Source organism: Symphalangus syndactylus, chromosome 6, assembly GCF_028878055.3.
Source record: "Symphalangus syndactylus isolate Jambi chromosome 6, NHGRI_mSymSyn1-v2.1_pri, whole genome shotgun sequence".
Taxonomy (NCBI): domain Eukaryota; kingdom Metazoa; phylum Chordata; class Mammalia; order Primates; family Hylobatidae; genus Symphalangus; species Symphalangus syndactylus.
Window position 1 is genome coordinate 58,827,460 of NC_072428.2, and position 22,045 is coordinate 58,849,504.

Consider the following 22,045-nt stretch of genomic DNA (forward strand, 5'->3'; position numbering starts at 1 on the left):
CGATTACTTTCCTGTAATAGCTATGGTCAAATGGGCAGCTGAAGATGATGATGAAGATGATCTTGACACCGAGAAGCAGAAGACCAATGAAGATGACCAGACAGCAAAAAAGGATAAGTTAAAAGAAAGTAAAAGAAGGCCACTCGTACTTGCTGTCTCAGTATCTAAAGGTGGTCACCTTCCAGTAGAGAGGCCCACCCACTGCAGACAGTGCCACCGAAAGTGACATGCAGTTTCTACCACCCATCCAAAACTGTAACGTGAATCTGCAACAGGAGAGGAAAGAAGAACCAAAACTTCCAAGGCCTTGCATTTTTTCTTAAAAGCATTTTTTTTTTTTTTTTGAGATGGAGTCTCACTCTATTGCCTGGAGTGCAGTGGCACAATCTCGGCTCACTGCAGCCTCTGACTCCCGGGTTTAAGCAATTCTCTGCCTCAGCCTCCCAAGTAGCTGGGATTACAGGCGCATGCCACCACATTAGCTAATTTTTGTATTTTTAGGAGAGACAGGGTTTCACCATGTTGGCCAGGCTGGTCTTGAACTCCTGACCTCGTGATCCACCTGCCTCGGCCTCCCAAAGTGTTGGGATTACAGGCGTGAGCCACTGCACCCAGCCAAAAGCATTTTTTTAAAGAAAAATTGGTCCGTATTTTTTGTTTCTACTTTATATCTTTGTACATATTTTTAGAGTTCAGGCATTTTTAATAATCTTGGATGACCAAAGCAGCTTTCAGAGTGTTCTTTGCCCAACTTCTGACTTTACTTATAGTGTGACCATGTTCATTAGAATCTCAAAGGAGGAAGAAAAGAAAAAACAAACATGTAAAAAATGTAAAAATAGATCAGGCGAGGTGGTTCACAGCTGTAAGCCCAGCAGTTTGAGAGGCTGAGGCAGGTGGATCACCTGAGGTCAGGAGCTCAAGACCAGCCTGGCCAACATGGTGAAACCCTATCTCTACTAAATATACAAAAATTAGCCAGGTGTGGTGGCGGGTGCCTGTAGTCCCAGCTACTCAGGAGGCTGAGGCAGGAGAATTGCTGGAACCTGGGAGGCAGAGGTTGCAGTGAGCCGAGATCGCACCACTGCACTCCAGCCTGGGTGACAGAGTGAGACTATCTGAAAAAAAGCAAAAACAGGCCAGGCATGGTGGCTCATGCCTGTGATCCCAGCACTTTGGTAGGCCTGGGCAGGTGGATCACTTGAGGTCAGGGGTTCGAGACCAGCCTAGCCAACATGGTGAAAACCCGTCTCTACTGAAAATACAAAAATTAGCCAGGCGTGGTGGCGGGTGCCTGTAATCCCAGCTAGGCGGGAGGCTGAGGCATGAGAATTGCTTGAACTCAGGAGGCGGAGGTTGCAGTGAGCAGAGGTCATGCCATTGCACTCCAGCCTGGGTGACAGAGTAAGACTTTGTCTCGAAAATAAATAAATGCAAAAACAACAAATCTTATTTTTTCAGCCCGTTTATGTGTGAAACAATGTTGTCCAACAATAAACAGGAATCTTATTTTTTTGAGGTTTTTTCCCCTAACTTCATTTCTAGTGAATTTTCTGAGTTCTAACAAAAAATGGTAGAGACAGTTGTCATGAATTGTACCCCTTTTCTCATTCTTTCTGCTTTAGACTTGAACATGAGGCATAAAGTTAGACTCAGTTGTAAGGAAAAACTGCCTCATGCTGGCCCTGACATCACTGAGCTAATAAACAAATCCCTCTACCTCCAGACTTATTATGTGAGGAAACACACACACACACACACACACACACACACACACACACGTGTTACCAAAACACCACAGGTTCCGATCTAGTTCCTGTTGCTTGCTTCACAGAAAGCCAATCACTGAGATGATTATTGCCAAGGAATAAGGCTTTAATCAGGTGCTGCAGAGAAACAGATGGGAGATCAATCTCAAACTTGGGTCCCTGACTGACTAAAACTAGGTTTATATAGCAGGAAAGAAATGTAATAATGTGTTAAAAAAAAAAAAAAAAAAAGGAACTAGGGAGGAATAAGGAACCGATCATGAGGAATGAGGGGCCTGGCATCTCATTGTTTGGATGCTGTGATCCAGTGAGTTTCAGTTCTTTGATACTTTTTTTGAGAGACCTGAAGGTCATTTCCTGAGGAAGGAACTCAGATAAATATAACTTTCCAGCTTTAAGACCAGAAGGGTTAATTTCTATGTTTGCTCAAAAAAAACTAAGGTACTATTGGGTCAGGTTCACACACGCCCACACCACCCTTAGGTGTTTAAGCCACAGTTGGTCAGGTTACCTGTTCTTCCAGCAAAAGCACTTCTCACTGCTCTTGCCAGGTCCTGTCTATTTAACCTCCTAGATGTCTCTCACATTCATGCATTCCTCTTCACCCACCTTTGCCACTCTAGGCACAATGACCTGCTTTCAGCCTTTGGTACATGCCATGTTCCCTCCTGTCACTGCCCTTTATACACGCCCTTCCTTCTGTCTGGAATGTTCTTCCTTCTCCCCTTAGGCTAGTTAGCTCTTCATCCTTTGGCTCTTATAGCAAGCACTGCTTCCCCAAGACAACCTTCCCCAACCTCCCCTTATCCTACCCTGGGCACCTGTCAGCTGGATGCAATTTTACACTATGTGTGTGATTATCTAATTATCTCACTAGTTATTCACTCCATGAGGACAGGGACCTTTTCTGTTTTATTCATTATTGTAGCAGCAGCAACCCACATAGCAGCTGACACAACAGATACGCTCTATATTTGTTGAGTGACATGAATGTCTAAAATAGGATTCCAACCCAGTCTCTCCTACCTGAGTCTCTGCTTATCCCCAGTAGCTGGGACTACAGGCATGGCATGTGCCACCATGCCTCTTTGGTTCAGCTTTAAAAAATAAAAGAATTGACCGCATGTGGTGGCTCACACCTGTAATCCCAGCACTTTGGGAGGCTGAGGCAGGTGGATCACAAGGTCAGGAGTTCGAGACCAGCTTGGCCAACATGGCAAAACCCCATCTCTACTAAAAATACAAAAATTAGCAAGACATGGTGGCAGGCACCTGCAATCCCAGCTACTTAGGAGGCTGAGGCAGGAGAATTGCTTGAAACCGGAAGGCAGAAGTTTCAGTGAGCCAAGATCATGCCACTGGACTCCAGCCTAGGTGAAAGAGCAAAACTGTCTCAAAAAAAAAAAAAGAAGAATGAAAACAAGTCTCTAGGCAATCAGAACCCACAGAGCAGCTGCAGTTTGTGAGATCCTCAAAATCTGGACACTCTCCCTTTCAAAGAAACTTATAGTGGTCAGGAAAGCTTTCCAGTCACCAGCAATGGCCAGGAACTGGAGTAGAATGGACTGATTTCGTAGAAAGAAAAGAGGCCAGGTCACATGGTTTATGAAACACTTCAACAATCTGCTCAGATTTTTCAGCTTGAAGACCCCTGTGAAACTGACATTGGCCCTTTTCTGCAATGAGTATATTTAAGACGGGGAGAAATTGCAGAAAGGGGCCGATGTCAGTTTTATAGGGTCTTCAAGATTATGATTAGTTGAATAAGTTATATGTTTTTAGACTTCGGGATGATTGTTTATATTGTCACTTGGAGGGTAATTAAATTCAGAAAGAAACAGGTCAGGTGTGGTGGCTCATCCCTGTAATCCCAGCATTTTGGGAGGCTGAGGTGGGAGGATCGCTTGAGCTCAGGAGTTCCACACCAGTCTGGCCAACATAGCAAAAACTTGTCTCTACTAAAAATAAAAATTAAAACATTAGCCAGGCATGATGATGCCTGAGTAGCTGGGACCACAGGTACGTGCCACCACACCTGGCTAATTTTTAAATTTTTTTTGTAGAGATGGGTCTTGCCACGTTGCCCAGGCTGGTCTTGAACTCCCAGCCTCAAGCGATCCTCCCTCCTTGGCCTCCCAAAGTGCTGGGATTACAAGTGTGAGCCACTGTGCCTAGCCAACATCTAAGATCTTTTTTTTTTTTTTTTTTTTGAGACAGTCTCACTTTGTAGCCCAGGCTGGAGTTCAGTGGCACGAGCTCCGCTCACTGCAACCTTTGCCTCCCGGGTTCAAGTGATTCTCCTGCCTCAGCCTCCCGAGTAGCTGGATTACAGATGTGCACCACCACACACCACGCCCAGCTAATTTTTTGTATTTTTAGTAGAGATGTTTCACCATGTTGGCCAGGCTGGGCTTGAACTCATGACCTCAAGTGATCTGCCCGCCTCAGCCTCCCAAAGTGCTGAGATTATAGGCGTGAGCCACCACACCCGGCACAACAACTAAGATCTTTCTTCCCCCCTCCCTCCGGAGTAGCTAGGACTATAGGTGCACCAACACACCTGGCTAATTTTTGTATTTTTTGTAGAATCGAGGTTTCGCCATGTTGCCCAGGCTGGTCTCAAGCTCCTGGGCTCAAGCAATCTGCCCGCCTCAGCCTCCCAAAGTGCTGAGATTACAGTCTTGAGCTACTGCTCCCAGCCCGAATCCCTCTTTATCAGCATCAGATCATGTCAATATCAATTTTATATAGACCATTAATATCAACCAGGAGAAGGATGAAAGCAAAATGTTCTAAGAGCAAAGTCTAAGAGTCTCGCTCTGTCAACCAGGCTGGAGTGCAGTGGCGCGATCTTGGCTCACTGCAACCTCCGCCTCCCGGGTTCAAGCGATTCTCCCGCCTCAGCCTCCCAAGTAGCTGGGATTACAGGCGAGTGCCACCACGCCCAGCTAATTTTTGTATTCTTTTTAGAGACAGGGTTTCACCATGTTGGCCAGGCTGGAAAACTAAGATCTTAATTTGAGTGCCAAAGGATGTCCCACAGCTCCTTTCCTATATTTTGTTATTGGGGTGGGGCCAAGACACATAGTTCAGTAATCTTTGCTTTTAAGGGTTCTGAGGTAACTTAAAAGATGGCAAAAAAAAAAAAAAAAAGCCAGGTATAACACACAGAACCTTCAATTTCATTGTTGCCAAGCTCCATGTGAACTAGGATATGAATAGTAACAATGATTCAATTATTATTAATAGCATACACTTACTATACCAAACACTGGGTGAAGTGTGATACATAAGTCATCTCATTTATGTAAACATTATGAGGAAATAGAGCACTGGAGAGTTAAGGAACTCATTCGGGTACTCACTGCTGGTGAGTGATGCAGCCAGGATTCAACCTAGCCCATCGGATGCCAGCATCTGCATCTATAACCATTACACTGTTTCTTTCTTCAAGCTCCCAATTTGTGTTCTGAGGAGAGACTAAATAAGGAAAAGAAAAAAATCTCTTCCCCTATTTAGCCACTAGACCTTTGTCCATGACTTGGAAGTGTTTGCTGTGGAGTTTCCTATCTCGTCTTTTTTTTTTTTTTGAGATGGAGTCTCGCTCTGTCTCCCAGGCTGGAGTGCAGTGGCATGATCTCGGCTCACTGCAATCTCCTTCTGGGCCCAAGCGATTCTCCTGCCTCAGTCTTCCCGGTAGCTAGGATTACAGGCTCCCGCCCGCCACGCCTGGCTAATTTTTGTATTTTTAGTAGAGACAAGGTTTCACTATGTTGGTCAGGCTGGTCTGGAACTCCTGACCTCAAGTGATCCTCCCCCCTCGGTGTCCCAAAGTGCTGGGATTACAGGCATGAGCCACTGCACCCGGCCTCCTATCTTGTCTTCATGAGTGTTCACAATTTTGTGGTGCACTGATCAGAAGCCCAGAGGAATCTAGACTTTATTGAGGTGCACCTTGGTATTTGAATCCCCCTCTCTCTCTTTTTATTTTTATTTTTTGGTGGGCTGGGAGGGTGGGGGAAGACAGAGTCTCACTCTGTTACCCAGGCCAAAGTGCAGTGGGCACAGCTCACTGCAGCCTTGACCTCACAGGCTTAAATCGTCCTCCCACCTCAGCCTCCGGAGTAGCTAGGACTATAGGTGCACCACCACACCTGGCTAATTTTTGTATTTTTTGTAGAATTGAGGTTTCGCCATGTTGCCCAGGCTGGTCTCAAACTCCTGGGCTCAAGCAATCTGCCCGCCTCGGCCTCCTAAAGTGCTGAGATTACAGTCATGAGCTACTGTGCCCAGCCCGAATCCCTCTTTATCAGCATCAGATCATGTCAATTCCAATTTTATATAGACCATTAATATCAACCAGGAGAAGGATGAAAGCAAAATGTTCTAAGAGCAAAGGGACTGCTGATTATCATCAAGTGACCCTGTTTCACAGGAAGAAAATGTGGATGACATTTTATGACCAACAGCATTGTTTATTTAACCTTGGAGCACAATATAGAAAAACTTTTGACTCCAACCCCCAGTCCCTGAAGGCAGAAGTCTGAAATACCCTCTCAATTCTGTTTATGGCCTTAAAGCATTTGTCTTAGCCTATATTCTCCCCAAAGCAGGGCCTGAGACAAAGGCTTATGTGTGAGTCGTTTAATTTTCTGTGGTGATCTCAGGAAGCAGGAGCTATACTTGCAGAGAATGAAATAGGGAGTTCAAATATAAGGATAAGATATTAACCACCACTGAGGACAACTGATTACTCAAGCGTGGGAGACCTTCTGAGAGACCATATAAAATGCATTTAAGGACTGTCTTGCTCAGGGGAAGAGAGGGAGAAAAGGTTATTTATCAGTTTCCCTCTCCCATTGGTCAAGACTGGCCCTAGGGAACATTTATGTTTTCTGTAAATGAGTGCTAAGTGGACTCCCACAGACATCAGGCATGGCAGCTCAAAGAGACTGGAAGGCAGAAAATGAAAGAAATGAGACGGGCCTGAGGCCAGGCATTTTCAGGTTACATCTTCATGAAGATGGTCATTGCTGCACAATGGCTGGAATAAGAGGTGAGACTGACAAGATATGAAGTGGGACATGAGAGGTGTTTGACATAGTCCAACCCTTGCACCATTCAAGCCCACTTATGCCTTCGTGTAAATTTAATTTGTTGTACGGTAGTCTTCAGTACGGCAGCTGGCTGCATTCTCTGCAAACACTTGATAATCCAAGCAAATTAGTGAAACAAGTTATAATACCTGCTGCTAGAGTTGATCCCAAAGCTGTAATTGGTATTCGTTATCTGCTTCTTCTGCCACTCAATCTAGATTTCTCTTATTCTCATCCAGCACTTTGGCTGGCCTGGATTTCTTGCTTGGTGGTAGGACTATGACTGTCCCTGAAATCCTTATGATTGCCTTACCCTTGATATGATCATGATTACTACAAATAGCCTGTTCATCATTACCACTGGATTTGTTCCTGAGCTGACACTTAACTGAACCTTACCAGAACATTCCATCATCATCTGCCGGGTTCCGTTTTATTGCGGAAGCCATAGAGGTGATTTGAATAGAGATATAATGGGCATAAACAGGCTTGCGTCCTCTAAGTCTGTTCTGTTGGTGTTAATCTCTGCAGTTCTTTCCAGGATGCAATATTGCTTCTACTGATAGGGGCGGTGAAGTGTCTGGGTAACTTCAAGGGCTTCTACTTGTCCCTTTCTGCTACAGACTCTTACTCGGCCGGACGTGGTGGCTCACACCTGTAATTCCAGCACTTTGGGAGGCCAAGGCGGGCAGATCACTTGAGGTCAGGAGTTCGAGACCAGCCTGGCCAACGTGGTGAAACCCCATCTCTACTAACATTAGAGATTACAAAAATTAGCCGTGCGTGGTGGTGGCATGCCTATAATTCCAGCTACTTGGGAGGCTGAGGCAGGAGAATTGCTTGAACCCAGGAGGCGGAGGTTGCAGTGAGCCAGGATCAAGCCATTGTACTCCAGCCTGGGTTACAGAGCAAGACTGTCTCCAAAAAAAAAAAAAAAAAAAAGATTCTTACTCCTCAGGTCAGAAAAACAACACAAGAATTCTAATATCTGCTAAATATATATCTGCCGATCTCTACTTCCAGAAACTGGGGGAATTAACCACAGGGTGGGTCCGTGAATGCATAGAACCAATGTCAAATGCACTTGGGCTAGAAGTCATTTTATCACTTGGCTTTCATCATTCAAATTCATCATCTAAAAATGGGGGGCTGCGTGCGGTGCCTCACACCTGTAATTCCAGCATTTTGGGAGGCTGAGGTGGGTGGATCATCTGAGGTGAGGAGTTCAAGACTCATCCTGGCCAGCAATGCAAAACCCTGTCTGCACTAAAAATACAAACATTAGCCAGTCGTGGTGGCGGGCATTTGTAGTCCCAGCTACTCGGGAGGCTGAGGCAGGAGAATCACTTGAACCTGGGAGACGGAGGTTGCAGTGAGCCGAGATTGTGCCACTTCACTCCAGCCTGGGCAACAGAGCGAGACTCCCTGTCAATAAATAAATAAATAAATAAAAATGGGGGTGACAGTTCTTATCACATAGGGTTTTTGTGAGGATTAAATGGTATGTGTAAACACCGAAACAGCTGTTGACACACAGGTGTTCAAGAAATAGTACTGTGATAGGACATTTTTCTACAGAAATCCTGACTCCCACTTTGGATGATTTCCTTGAATCTTGAATTTTTTGAATTCCCCAAATTGTCCTCCATGGTACTACATAGTCATTAAGAACAAAGATTTAGGAGCCAGATCACTGGGGTTTTGAATCTTGGCTCTACCAGTCACTAGCTCTTGGATGTTGGGCAAGTGGTTTAATCTATCTGTGATTCAATTTATCTATAAAATGAGAAAAATTATATATCTCACAGTATTGTTTTGATAATTGAGTTATTATATGGAAAACATCTAGAATTGCCTGGCACATAGTAAGCAGAATGTAACTGTTAGCTATTATTATTATTATTTTATTGTTATTTTTTGAGACGCGGTCTCACTCTGTTGCCCAGACTGGAGTGCAGTGGTGAGATCATGGCTTGCTGTAGCCTCAACCTCCCACGCTCAAGTGATCCTCCCACCTCAGCCTCCCAAGTAGCTGGGACTACAGGTGCATGCCACCACACCCAGCTAATTTTTGTATATTTGTAGAGACAGGGTTTCACCATGTTGCCCAGGCTGGTCTTGAATCCTGGGCTCAAACAATCCACACACTTTGGCCTCCCAAAGTGCTGGGATTACAGGTGTAAGCCACCATGCCTGGCCTATTATTATTATTAATTGGCCAACACTACCACCTAGAATTTCTTACTAGCTGGCTTTTTTTCCCCCATCTGTTGCTTAGCTACATATATCTCCCCTCTCTTCTCTTTCTCCTTCCAAATCATAAAAGGTTACAGCCTGCTGGTGGCCATTTTGACAGGCTGGGAAGCGGAGGCTCCAGTTAGAAGCCAGAAACAGGCTCTTCCTGTCCTTCCAAATCATACCTGGGGACTCAGCTTTTCTGGGAAACATAATAATAGAAACATTTACCCAGCACTTAGTGCATTGTGCTAAATTCTTTCCATGGATGAACTCTTAATTTTCACAACAATCTTATGAGGTAGATATAAACATTATGCCCACTTTATAGATAGGGAAAATTGCAGTTTCAGAGAGACATAACAACTTACCTAAGGTCACATTCTAGAAATTGGTAGAGTTGGGATTTGAGCCCAGGTGCGTGAGATTCCCTAGCCTATTCTAACCATAAGAATATGGCGTTCGTAGTAGTAAATTTGTGCACTCTAGCATCAGACTGTGTTCACATTGCTGGACTCACAGCTGTGACTTACTACTGCCTTGCCTTCCTAAGTGGCTCCTGAAAATATTTGGCCTTTCCATTGGAGATGGAGACAAATGTGGGCAGTAATGTTTTTAAATAGAGTTTTCCCCAGTACCCAACATAGAACCTGCCACAGAGCAGATGCCTCATAAACATTGGCTCAAAAAATAAATATATTCAAGACACTATTGTAGGCACTGTGTGGGTTACAAAGGCAGTTGATTGATTGAATGTCCCTTCCTTCAAGGAACTTGCAGACACGGAGAAGCTAACAGGTGCTTTAAATCACTATAATAGGAGGAATGTGCTAAAAGCTTCTATATAGAAACAAAAATACCTCTATAAAAACAAAGAAGAGAGAGAGAGTAATTAAGTTGGAGGGGTTCTCTAAGGTTTTCCGGATAAATTATTATTTGAGATGGTCTTAAAGGAAATGTTACAGAGCCGAACTGGGTCTACTTGCCTGGTGCCGTAAAACCAGATGCAGACATCGAGGTTTTTGCAATGATAGAAAGGATGGCATTTATTGTAGGGCACCAAGCAGGGAGAAATGGGTCAGCTTATGCTTAAGACCTGAATTCCCTCATGGCTTGCAGGTAAGAGTTTTGTTTTGTTTTGTTTTGTTTTTTAGATGGAATCTCACTCTGTCACCCAGGCTGGAGTGCAGTGGCGCCATCTGGGCTCACTGCAAGCTCCGCCTCCCGGGTTCATGCCATTCTCCTGCCTCAGCCTCCCGAGTAGCTGGGACTACGGGCACCTGCCACCACGCCCAGCTAATTTTTGTATTTTTAGTAGAGACGGGGTTTCACTGCGTTGGCCAGGATGGTCTCGATCTCCTAACCCTGTGATCTGCCTGCCTCGGCCTCCCAAAGTGCTGGAATTACAGGCGTGAGCCACCGCGCCTGGCTGCAGGTAAGAGTTTTTAAAGGCAGGGGGTAAATTTCAGGAAAGTAGGAGCTACAGGCAAAATCATAGCAGGATATCTTGAAACAAAGCAGGATGTCTGGGTCATAGGTAGGTTTAAAGATCTGATTTGCAATTGGTTAAGGAAGAGAAGCTTTGTTTAAAAAAATTTGGGGTCGGCCAGGTGCTGTGGCTCATGCCTGTAATCCCAGCACTTTGGAAGGCCAAGGCGGGCAGATCACCTGAGATCAGGAGTTCAAGACCAGCCTGGCCAACATGGTGAAACCCCGTCTCTACTAAAAATACAAAAATTAGCCAGGCATGGTGGCAGCACGCCTATAATTCCAGCTACTCAAGAGGCCGAGGCAGGAGAATCGCTTGAACCCAGTATGCAGAGGTTGCAGTTAGCCAAGACCATGCCATTGCACTCCAGCCTGGGTGATAAGAGAGAAACTCCATCTCAAAAAAAAAAAAAAAAAAAAAAATTGAGATCATGGCTGGGCGCGGTGGCTCATGCCTGTAGTCCTAGCACTTTGAGAGGTCAAGGCAGGAAGATCACTTGAGGCCAGGAGTTCAAGGCCAGCCAGCCTGGGCAACAATTTAGTGAGACCTCCATCTCTACAAAAAGTAAAAAAAAAATTAGCCAGGTATGGTGGTGCAGGCCTATAGTCCCAGCTACTCAGGAGGCTGAGGTGAGAGGATAGCTTGAGCCCAGGAATTGGAAGCTGTAGTGAGCTATGTTTATGCCACTGTACTCCAGTCTGGGCAAAACAGCAAGACCCTATCTTTAAAACAAAACAAAAAAATTGAGGTCAGTAGAAAAATGTTAACTGGGCTGGGCGCGGTGGCTCATGCCTGTAATCCTAGCACTTTGGGAGGCCAAGGTGGGTGGATCACCTGAGGTCAGAAGTTTGAGACCAGGATGGCCAACATGGTGAAACCCCATCTCTACTAAAAATATTAAAAAATTAGCCGGCATGATGGTAGGAGCCTGTAATCCTGGCTACTTGGGAGGCCGAGGCAGGAGAATTGCTTGAACCCAGGAGATGGAGGTTGCAGTGAGCTGACACAGTGCCCCTGCACTCCAGCCTGGGCAAAAGAATAAGACTCTGTCTCCAAAAAAATAAAAAAGAAGAAAAATGTTAACTGGTTAGGGGAGTGACTTTCTCCAAGCCTCTCAGGAAGAAAGAACGAAGGGCAACAGTTTTGCCTTCACTTCTCCCTTACCTGGGGTACCTGTTTGGTGGGGATCCCCAGTGGGGGTCTGAGCCTGTGAAAGAGAACTCAGGGACGTAAGATATGATCTTTAGTTTCTATAGAGAAAGCAAACATTTTGGGACAGTAACTTCTTTAGCTATTGTTTTCAGCCATTATTACTTTCTTAAAAAAAAATTTTTTTTTTTTTTAATTTTAAAATAAAGACGAGTTCTTGAACTACTATGTTGCCCCAACTGGTCTTGAACTCCTGGGCTTAAGTGAGCCTTGGCCTCCCATAGTGCTGGGATCACAGGTGTGAGCCACTGCACCAGGCCTATTACCTTCTTGTTTAACAAGTTACTTATTTACTGCCCATGGCTAGCTAGGTGCTTAGAATTTCTCTTGAAGGAACTCAGGATTTTATTTCCATGCCTGGAATAGTCTGCAGGCCCCTAAAAAAGGGGATCCCTGCTCCATCTCAGAAAGGTGACATTTTTAGGATGGAGCAACTAAAAGAGATTTAAAAAATACAGTCATGCTGGGAATTTTTACTTTCTGCTGCAGGTGTTGGATTCGATGAAGGGATTCACATGGGGGGAGGTGTGTTTTATCAGGCTCACTCTGGCACCTGATAGAGAGACCAGTCCTCTGAAGCCAGATGGCCTTAGATTCAAACCCCACCAGCGTAATTTATTCAAAAATCTGCAGGCCAGGCCAGCAGCCTGGGTGACAGAACGAGACTCTGTCTCTTAAAATTTATTTACCCTGTGATCTCAGGAATGTGTCAGTCAGGATTCTACCCGAGAAAAAGGACTGGTACTATATATGTAGATATTTACTTATTTAGTGCAAGGAATTGGCTTTTGTGCTTGCCAGGGCTGGTTTGGCAAGTAAAAAATCTGCAAGGGCAGGCCAGCAGGCTGGAAACTCAGGCAGGAGTGGAAGCAGCAATCCACAGTAAGTTTCTTCCCCAAGGAAGACTTCAGTTTGCTCTTTAGGCCTTTACACTGATTGGATGAGGCACACCCAGATTATTGAAGATAGTCTCTTATTCAAAAGTCAACTGACTGTACATGTTAATCACATCTACAAAATACCTTCACAGCAACACCTAGATTCATGTTTGATTAATAAGGTGGGTACTATATCCTAGCCATATTGGCACATAAAACTAAACTTCACGGCCGGACTTGGTGGCTCACGCCTGTAATCCCAGCACTTTGGGAGGCCAAGACAGCCGGATTGCTTGAGTCTAGGAGTTGGAGACCAGCCTGAGCAACATGGCAAAACGCTATCACTACAAAAAATTTAAAAAACTAGCCAGGTGAGGTGGCGGGAGCCTGTAATCCCAGCTACCCAGGAAGCTTGAGCCCTGGCTGCCGAGGTTGCAGTGAGCCAAGATCGCGTCACTGCACTCCAGCCTGAGTAAAAGAGTGAGGCCCTGTCTCAAAAACAGACAATCAAAAAACTAAACTAAACTAACCTTCACTTAATTTCTTCAAGTTTGTTTCCTCAGCTATAAAATTGAGATACTGATCCTTACCTCCTATATGAAAATGCACATTAGGTAGCAGAACTTTCCATGAAGCAGAGCAACAGGGCTTAACAGGTCTTAGCGCTCAGTCTACAGGAATCAGTGGGGAGGCCTTTGCAACACTTTAGAGGAGCAGGGTTTGGTTTGAATAAGAATATATTTTTCCAGGCCGGGCGCGGTGGCTCACGCTTGTAATCCCAGCACTTTGGGAGGCCGAGGCGGGCGGATCATGAGGTCAGGAGATCGAGACCACGGTGAAACCCCGTCTCTACTAAAAATACAAAAAAATTAGCCGGGCGTGGTGGCGGGTGCCTGTAGTCCCAGCTACTCGGAGAGGCTGAGGCAGGAGAATGGCGTGAACCTGGTAGGCAGAGCTTGCAGTGAGCCGAGATTGCGCCACTGCACTCCAGCCTGGGCGACAGAGCGAGACTCCGTCTGAAAAAAAAGAATATATTTTTCCAACCCGGATACTTTGTAATATAAGCACATGGGGGGCGGGGAAACAGTTCAAACTGGCAATCAATGAAGAGGTAGTCTGTCTTACTCTAGGCCTTTGCCTCAGAAGTAATCATTGCTGATAGTTTCTATTTTTCCAGAATTTTGTTCTATATGCATGCATGCTCAGTGCCTAATCACACTCAGCATTCTGTCCCTTTGCACTTTGCTTTTTAAATTTAACAGTATGTCCTGGAGAATGTTCCATTTCAGCATGTACAAATCTACTTCTTTTAAAAAATGGCTGCAAAGGGCTGGGCGTGGTGGCTCACGCCTGTAATCCTGGCACTTTGGGAGGCCAAGGCAGGCGGATTGCCTGAGCTCAGGAGTTTGAGACCAGTCTGGGCAACACAGTGAAACCCCATCTCTACTAAAATACGACAACAACAACAACAAAATTAGCCGGGTGTGGCAGCGTGTGCCTGTAGTCCCATCTACTCGAGAGGCTGAGGCAGGAGAATTACTTGAACCCAAGAGGCGGAGGTTGTAGCGAGCTGAGATCACGCCACTGCACTCCAGCCTGGGCAACAGAGCGAGACTCTGTCTCTTAAAAAAAAAATGGCTGCAAAGTATTCCATTGTGTCGTTAAATACTAATTTACTTATTTAATAAGTTCTCAACTGATGGTAATTTAGGTTACCAACTTCTTTGCTATTATAAATAATACAAGGGTAAACATCTTTGTACATACATGTTTGCATAATGTGTAAGAAGAGATGTAAGATAAATTTCGAGAACTGGAAATACTGCATTAAAGGGTTTGCAGATTTAAAATGTCAATGTATAGTGCCAATTTGTCTTTCAAAGAGATTGCATTAGTTTATACCCAACCAATAGTATACGAGAGTGCTGTTTCCCCATGCCCTTATCAACACTGCCACTTTGGATTTAAACCTACTTGTTTTCCTTTAAAATACCAAAATGGGCATCTGAAAAAAATAGGCATGATTTTTTCCTTGGCAAGAGCTGCATTTTGTTTGAGTTTGATCTTTCTGATAGCAGACCTAGGCCTCGTGTCCTGTCCTGTGGTCCCACCTCTGAGGAGCTGGGCAGATGACCTGACCACAGGATTCAATTAGAATAGCTCCAGGTCACCAGGCAAAAGGGTAGGCCAGACCCGGGCCTGTGCCCAGCCTGATGATGGAAATGCAAACAAGCTAAGTTCTATAATAGAACACAGAGCCATTGCCGGGAAACCACAAATTGCTGACTTGCTCCTGCAAACAATCAATATTCAGAAGCTGAGTCCAGGAATTCTAACGATGCATCCTGCACAAAGGGCTGAGTGGGGGAGGATGTGCTTTTAGAAGAAAACTCAGCACCAGAAGCCCTGGTGCTGCTTCTTAGAGAGCCACCAAGAAGGCCCTTGGTCCCATCACCATGCCCTCTGACAATCCCAGAACCCTAGGCTCTCGGAGCCAGAGTAGATCTGGGAAATTATCCTGCCCTGAGAGAGTCCAGGCAAAGAATCAAGGGAGTTCCAAGGAGCAAGTGCTCACTTTGGTGGCATAGTGCAGGGCAGTGTAGTGGCTACACTTGGGCTCAAATCCTGACTCAGTCATCAGTTCTCTGACCTTGGACGCATTGCTTCACATCTCTCAGCCTCAGTTTTCTCATCTACAGAATGAAGATAATAACACCTATCTCAGAAGGTCATTGTGAAGATTCAACTGAATAATTATGTTTGTAAATAATTTAGCATGGCAACTGGCTTTTTGTAAGGTCGTAATAAATTATTATTAATATTCTTTTTTTTTTTGAGACAGAGTCTCCGTCTGTCACCCAGGTTGAAGTGCAGTGGCGCTATCTAGGCTTGAATCCTTCTGGGTTCAAGTGATTCTTTGGTCTCAGCCTCCCAAGTAGCTGGGACTACAGGCATACACTAGCACGCCCAGCAATTTTTTTGTATTTTTAGTAGAGATGTGGTTTCGCCATGCTGGCCAGGCTGGTCTCAAACTCCTGAGCTCAAGTGATCCACTGACCTTGGCCTCTCAAAGTGCTGAGATTACAGGTGTGAGCCACCACGCCTGGCCTATATTGTTATTAATAAACAATATGATATCAGGAGTGGGGACTAAGGAGAGGCCATTCGCACTAGACCTTGAAGAATTTGGAAGATTTGGTAATTAGGATGATTAAAGGGATGAAGTTCCTGTGCAAAGGTTCTCTTCTCGTGTCTCTCCTGGCCTGACCAGGAGGCATGCTGGGGTCTCAGCAGTAGACCACTGCAGAGGAGGGTGGGTATAGGTAGGGGATAATTCCACTGCAGAACATGTCAAATAGTCCTTGCTTGAATGGTATCTACAGTGAAATTTGCATCTGGGTTCCAAATTCATCCCCATATCCTCCCGTCTCAGCCTCCCAAAGTTCTGAGATTACAGGCATGAGCCACTGTGCCTAGCCTCCATCCACATTTGAATGCAGGCTCCATCAGGGCAGGCCCCTTTACTGTTAAAATTCTGCATGATGATGAAGGGCACATGCCTGCACGGATTTGCTCCACTCTGTTCCACCTCGGCTTCTTCCCTCCCTCAACAACGCCTGGCATCCCTACTCTGGGGCCATTACCTAGAGGCAGGATATGGCTCCAATTTAGCACCATTATCCCCAGGGCCAGATAGACAATAATTGGATTGAATCAATATAACATACCAAACTCTTCATAATCTGGGTTCAGTATATTTTTTTAGCCATTCTCTTAGCCTAGACTCCAGCTAGTCTCTAGCATAGACTACATAGAATATTGGTAACATTGGGCTGGGGGTGGTGGCTCATGCCTGTAATCTCAGCACTTTGGGAGGCTGAGGTGGGTGGATCACTTGAGGCCAGGAGTTCAAGACAAGCCTGGCCAACATGGTGAAACCCTGTCTCTACTAAAAATACAAAAAGTAGCCAGGCATGGTGGTGCACGCCTGTAGTCTCAGCTACTTGGGAGGCTGGGGCAGGAGAATAGCTTGAACCCAGGAGGCGGAGGTTGCAATGAGCCAAGATCGTACCACTGCACTCCAGCCTGGGCAACAGAGCAAGACTCTGTCTCACAAAATAAAAACACAGCAAACAAAAGAATAATGGTAATATTGATCATCATCATTCACTGAGTGTGTCCCAGGGTCTTCTAGCACTTTACTTGCATTAATTCACTGAATCCTTACAGCACCCTATCAGTTAAGTATTATTATTATCTCCATTGATCTGGTGAGAAAATTAGACCCAGAAAGGTGAAACAAATTCCTGATAGAGCAAGGACTTGAAGCTAGGTGGTCTGCCTGGACTCTGAACTATTCCCAGCCACTCCTCTGTGTTGCCTCTGTTGCAGAGTGGCTTTGCTCTTTCAAGTCGCTGAGCCTCTGCTCTGCTGCAATGCCCTTCCCCAACTTCTGGCTCTAGCAAACTCTACTTGCCCTTTGAAGCATAGCCCAGATACTGCATCCCTGACCCCACCTGCTTCTCCAACCAGGGGAAGGAGGTTGTCCCTATCTCCACTTTGTTCCCCTTACAAGTTGCTCCCAGCCCTGGATGGGAAGGTCATCTGAAAGAGGACCCTGACTCACGCCTCAGTATCCCCAGCCCTCAGCAGAGTGCTTGTCTGTGGGTCTTTCATTCGTGTTTTCAACAAACATGAACGAGTTGAATGAGTAACTCCACTGCTTCACACACAAGGAAACAAATCCAAAGAGGCAGAGGGACCTGTCCATATCACACAGCCAGTGAGAGAAAGAGCTGAGGCCAGATTCCAGGGCTCCTGACACCCAGCCCTGCTCTCTCTCACACCATCCCAACTGTGTGTGGAATGTTTGGAAAAGCTTTCATGCATCTTTGAGCCTTTCTTAATTCTGTCTTACATTTATTTCATCCCAAAGAGGACTTCTTTGAGTCCTCTCCCGGGGTGCTGGTGGGAGAGTGAATTTTGGCTCATCTTGTCTGAAGTCATGAGGCAACAGGGAAAAACAGACAAACAATCCTGAGATGTGTTTTACTGACCTGGTCCTCAAAACAGCAGAACAAAACACTCCACACTCAAGCTGGGGCTGCTAGCCAGCAGGGCACTGAGTGAAGCTGGACAGAATTCACCAGGGATCCTCCTCCCTTTGCTTAAAATGGTGGGGCCTTTAGAGAGGAAGTGTTTTCTGGTTTGTCTGAATTTTCGTTTTTTTTTTCCCTTTTTTTTTTTGAGATGGAGTCCCACTCTGCTCCCCAGACTAGAGTGCAGTGGTGTGATCTCAGCTCACTGCAATCTCTGCCTCCTGGGTTCAAGTGATTCTTCTGCCTCAGCCTCCCGAGTAGCTGGGATTACAGGCGTGCACTACCACACCTGGCTAATTTTCATTTTTTTAGTAGAGATGGGGTTTTACCATGTTGGCCAGGCTGGTCTCGAACTCTTGACCTCAGGTGATCCACCCGCCTCAGCCTTCCAAAGTGCTGGGATTACAGGCTTGAGCCACTGTGCCTGGCCCTTTTTTTTCTTTTTCTTTCTTTTTGACGGTCTCGCTCTATCACCCAGGCTGGAGTGCAGTGGCACAATCACGGCTCATTCCCACCTCAGCCTCCTGGGCCCAAACGATCCTCCCACCTCACCCGTGTAGCTGGGACCACAGGTGTGCACCACCATGCCTGGATAATTTTTAAATTTTTTGTAGAGATGAGGTCTCCCTATGTCACCCGGGCTGATCTCAAACTCCTAAGCTCAAAGAATCCTCCTGCCTCTACCTCCCAAAATGCTGGGATTACAGGCCTGAGCCACCACACCTGGCCAATGATGATTACTTGTTCATAATGTCCTTTATGGCTGGAATGGCCTTCCTAACCTTGTCTGCCTAGGAAACTTTATCTTATCCATCATAAGGGTGTTCTCCTTGGCAACGCATCTCTGACCATCCTGTTTCCCCTCAATGTGGTCCCTGGTTCTCTCAGCTCTCTCACCCCTTTTACCTTTGCCCCTCTAACACAACCTGGTCTATGCTGAAATTGTTTACTTGCCCATCTTCCCTAGTAGGTGATGCCAGCTAAGAGGATAGGCTCAAGTCTGTGCCTATCATTGCCTGTGCCATGGAGACTCAGGAACTGGCTTCTACATCCCTAGATTAGGAGCACTAGGAGGTTAGGAGAAGAGGAGCTTTGCAGGGCTGGGGGCTGCACAGCTCCTGGGAGCACCAATCATATCATATGCTATTACTTTGTTTGAATGGAGCCCCTGGAGCTGTGCAGCTTGGTAGCTCTGGGCCTCTGCATGAGACAGACTTGGTCTTGAATCTTAGCTCTGCCACATTCTGGCTTCACTCCTTGGACCATTTAATCTGTTTAGGCCTCAGTGTCTTCACTTGTCATTGACTGTTATGATTGTGACCTCTCAGATTGTTGTCAAGATTAAATGAGATGATGCACACAACGATCCCGATGGTGCCTGGCCAGTGGTAGTTGTAACCCAGTACCGGATTTTTAATGACAAAATTCATACTAGGGCTGAGCATCAGACTATGGGGTTGCCTTGGTAGTGTAAGAGGCAGAAAGGTGATGTGAAGAGGCAGAAAGAACAGTGCTCTAGGAGACAAGAACCCTGGATACAAGGGCTGTGTGTGTGTGTGCACGTGTGTGTGGTGTGTGTGCATGTGTGTGTGTGTTTTGTCTGCCTTACCATTGTGGTCCATCTTCCCCTCTGTCCCAGGCCCATCCTGGTTTTGTACTCCATACTCAGCTGGAAAAATTTGAGGCAGAGGAGCAGCTAGGAACCCATCTAGGGTGGCCAGGCCTACCCGGGTGCTGGGAAGCAGGAGTGCCCTTGAGCAGTGGCACTGCTTTGGGCTGGAGCCGTGAGGCCTTCTCTGTGGTGGGGGTCATGGTTTGGAGCATGGGCTCTGGAGCCAACAGCCTGGGTGCAAAATCCCTCTTAGCCCCTTCCTCACTGTTCTACCTGTCTGTGCCTCAGCTTCCTCACTGGATTAGTTCGCTAGGGCTGCTGTAACAAAGTGCCACAGCCTGGGTGGCTCAAACAGCAGAAGTCATTTCACGTAGTTCTGGAGGCTAGGAGTGTGAGATCAAGGTGTTGGCAGGATTGGTGTCTAGTGAGGGCGTCTCTCCTCGGCTTGCAGATGGCTGGCTTTGTGGTTCTATTTTCACTATCAGTGAAATAAGGGACAGTGAGCTCAGAAGGAAGTGAACTTCTAGGGTCTAAATAGCCCAGGTGGAACAGTGCACAGACCTGCAGTGACACTGCCCAGCTGGCCAGTAGTGGACTGTGTTTCATCCTAGACAATTTCAAGACACAAGGTTGTTTTATGTTCTATTAATGCCATATAAGAATAAATGCTATAAATTGTAATTGTAAGACACCATCAAAAATTGTTAAGTCTCACCCTGGTCTCAGAGATGCTGAAATTTGAAAAAAATATATGTTGTGTCTTAGAATTGATGAAAGACAATAGGTCCTGTTTCTTAGCTTTTGGCAGTGAGGATCCACTGAGGTGGAGGGGCGGGCAGGCCGTGTGCCTGGGGCCGCAGATGCTGGCTGCTCTCCAGTATCAGCGTCCACGCAGGAAGTGGAATGGTGAAGCACCATCCCAGTCAAGGCTCCTCACTTGAAAACTGGCTAAATCCACGGCTGGGAAACAGATCCCAAAAGCTGCACAGGTCCCACTTGAGCTTTTTGGTGGGCCTTGTAAAATTAGCCCATCGCATGGGTGTCTGACAGACCTGGGTTCTTGCTCTAAAGCTGCTACTCACCAACCAAGAAATTGAAAGAAGAAAGGCTCCAAAGTGCAAAGAGGGGCCAGGCATGGTGGCTTATGCCTGTAATCCCTCCGAGGTGTGTGGATCACTGGAGCCCAGGAGTTCGAGACCAGCCTGGGCAATATGGTGAAACCTCATCTCTACAATAAAAAAAAAAAAAAAAAAAAAAAAAAAAAAAAGAAGAAGAAAATTAGCCAGGTGTGGTGGCACACACCAGTAGTCCCAGCTACTCTGGAGGCTGAGGTGGGAGGATCACTTGAGCCCAGGAGGTCGAGGCTTCAGTGAGCCATGATCATGATGCCACTGCACTCCAGCCTGGGTGACAGAATGAGGCCCTGTCTCAATAAGTAAATAGAAGTGCAAAGAGGGCTTTGCCAAACATTGCATGCACAAGATGGTGTGTGTCAGAGAGAGGGCTGGGAGTCAGGGGTCCTGGGGTTCAGTTTTGGCTTTTCCCTCCCTGGCTGTGGACTGGGCCGGGTCCCTCTGCCTCTCTGGACCTGTTTCCTCATGGGTAAAGCAATTGAGTTCAGTCACTCATCCAACAAATGTGAACTGGGGGCCCCTTCTAGGTGGTGTGCTGAGTGCTGGGGGTATACAGGATGAGATGTGGTCCCCGTTCCAGGAGATCTCCGTCCAGTGTGGAGAGCAAGGAGTAAAGAGACCAGAGAGGAGGCAGCCAGGCATTCTCCATGCACTGTGTCCTTTAATCCTCATCACCACCTTATGTGATGGGTAACACAGGCATTTTTATCCCCATTTCAGAGATGCAGTCAGGGGGACTGAGAAAGATGGTGCTGCTTACCAAGGCAGGGCCAGGGTTTGGACCTGTTCTGCCTGACCTAAAGCCAGTTCTCTTTCCTCTTCACCTTGGATGGTCAGTCAGAAGTTTCCTTCTAGCACAGCATTCTCAGATTCTATGCCAAAAAACAGCCTGTGAATGTCACATTCTGACAGACTTCTACAAGATCCCCCTCACTTAGCAACCAAGTAAGGGAGAGCCTCTCTCTGCTCGGGAATGGTGGGGCCAGGGGTGGGGGTGCAGGGTGGCTCAGCTTGTCTAACCTGGCTTGTCTTCTAAGACGGTGGTAAGCACCATGTTTCAGGGGAGTGAGCCTCCCCCTCACAAAAGCTTTCCATCTACACTCATGGGCATGTCAGTGGCGTGACATGCCATCTGAGTGACTCCACTTTGCCTGGTCATTTTATGCCCAGCAGCTCTTAATGCAGTCCAGCAGTTCATACTGGAAAATACAGAAATCAAGGGACTGCTCCGTCAGTGAGATTATGTTCACAGGTTCGTGTCACAGGAAGAAGGGGCGGGAGAAGATGCTGGGGGCCAGTCCTTAGTCTGAAGCCTCCATGGCAGCCCCATCAAGGGATTTTTTGGTCTCTGTTTGCATATTTCCCCGATAGGAAGATCATGCTTCCTTTCAGCTCTGGCTAGAAGAGACTTCTAGCTGGTAGAGCCCAACAATACCTTGCACATTTTGCCGAGGAAGCACTCAGGCTAAGGACAGTGAAGTGATTTGCTCAGGGTTGCCTGGTGTGACAGTGGAAAGCCTGGGTC

General features: G+C 46.3%; 1 long non-coding RNA gene across 1 annotated transcript; it reads right to left on the minus strand.

The window, feature by feature from the left end:
• Nucleotides 1–33: 33 nt before the first annotated feature.
• Nucleotides 34–21,376, minus strand: LOC129484671 (uncharacterized). Its single transcript, XR_008658486.1, has 3 exons — nt 21,281–21,376; nt 1,789–1,886; nt 34–61 (listed from the first exon to the last, which is right to left on the minus strand). It is a non-coding gene; the product is annotated as an uncharacterized lncRNA (long non-coding RNA).
• Between the last annotated feature and the right edge of the window lie 669 nt (nt 21,377–22,045).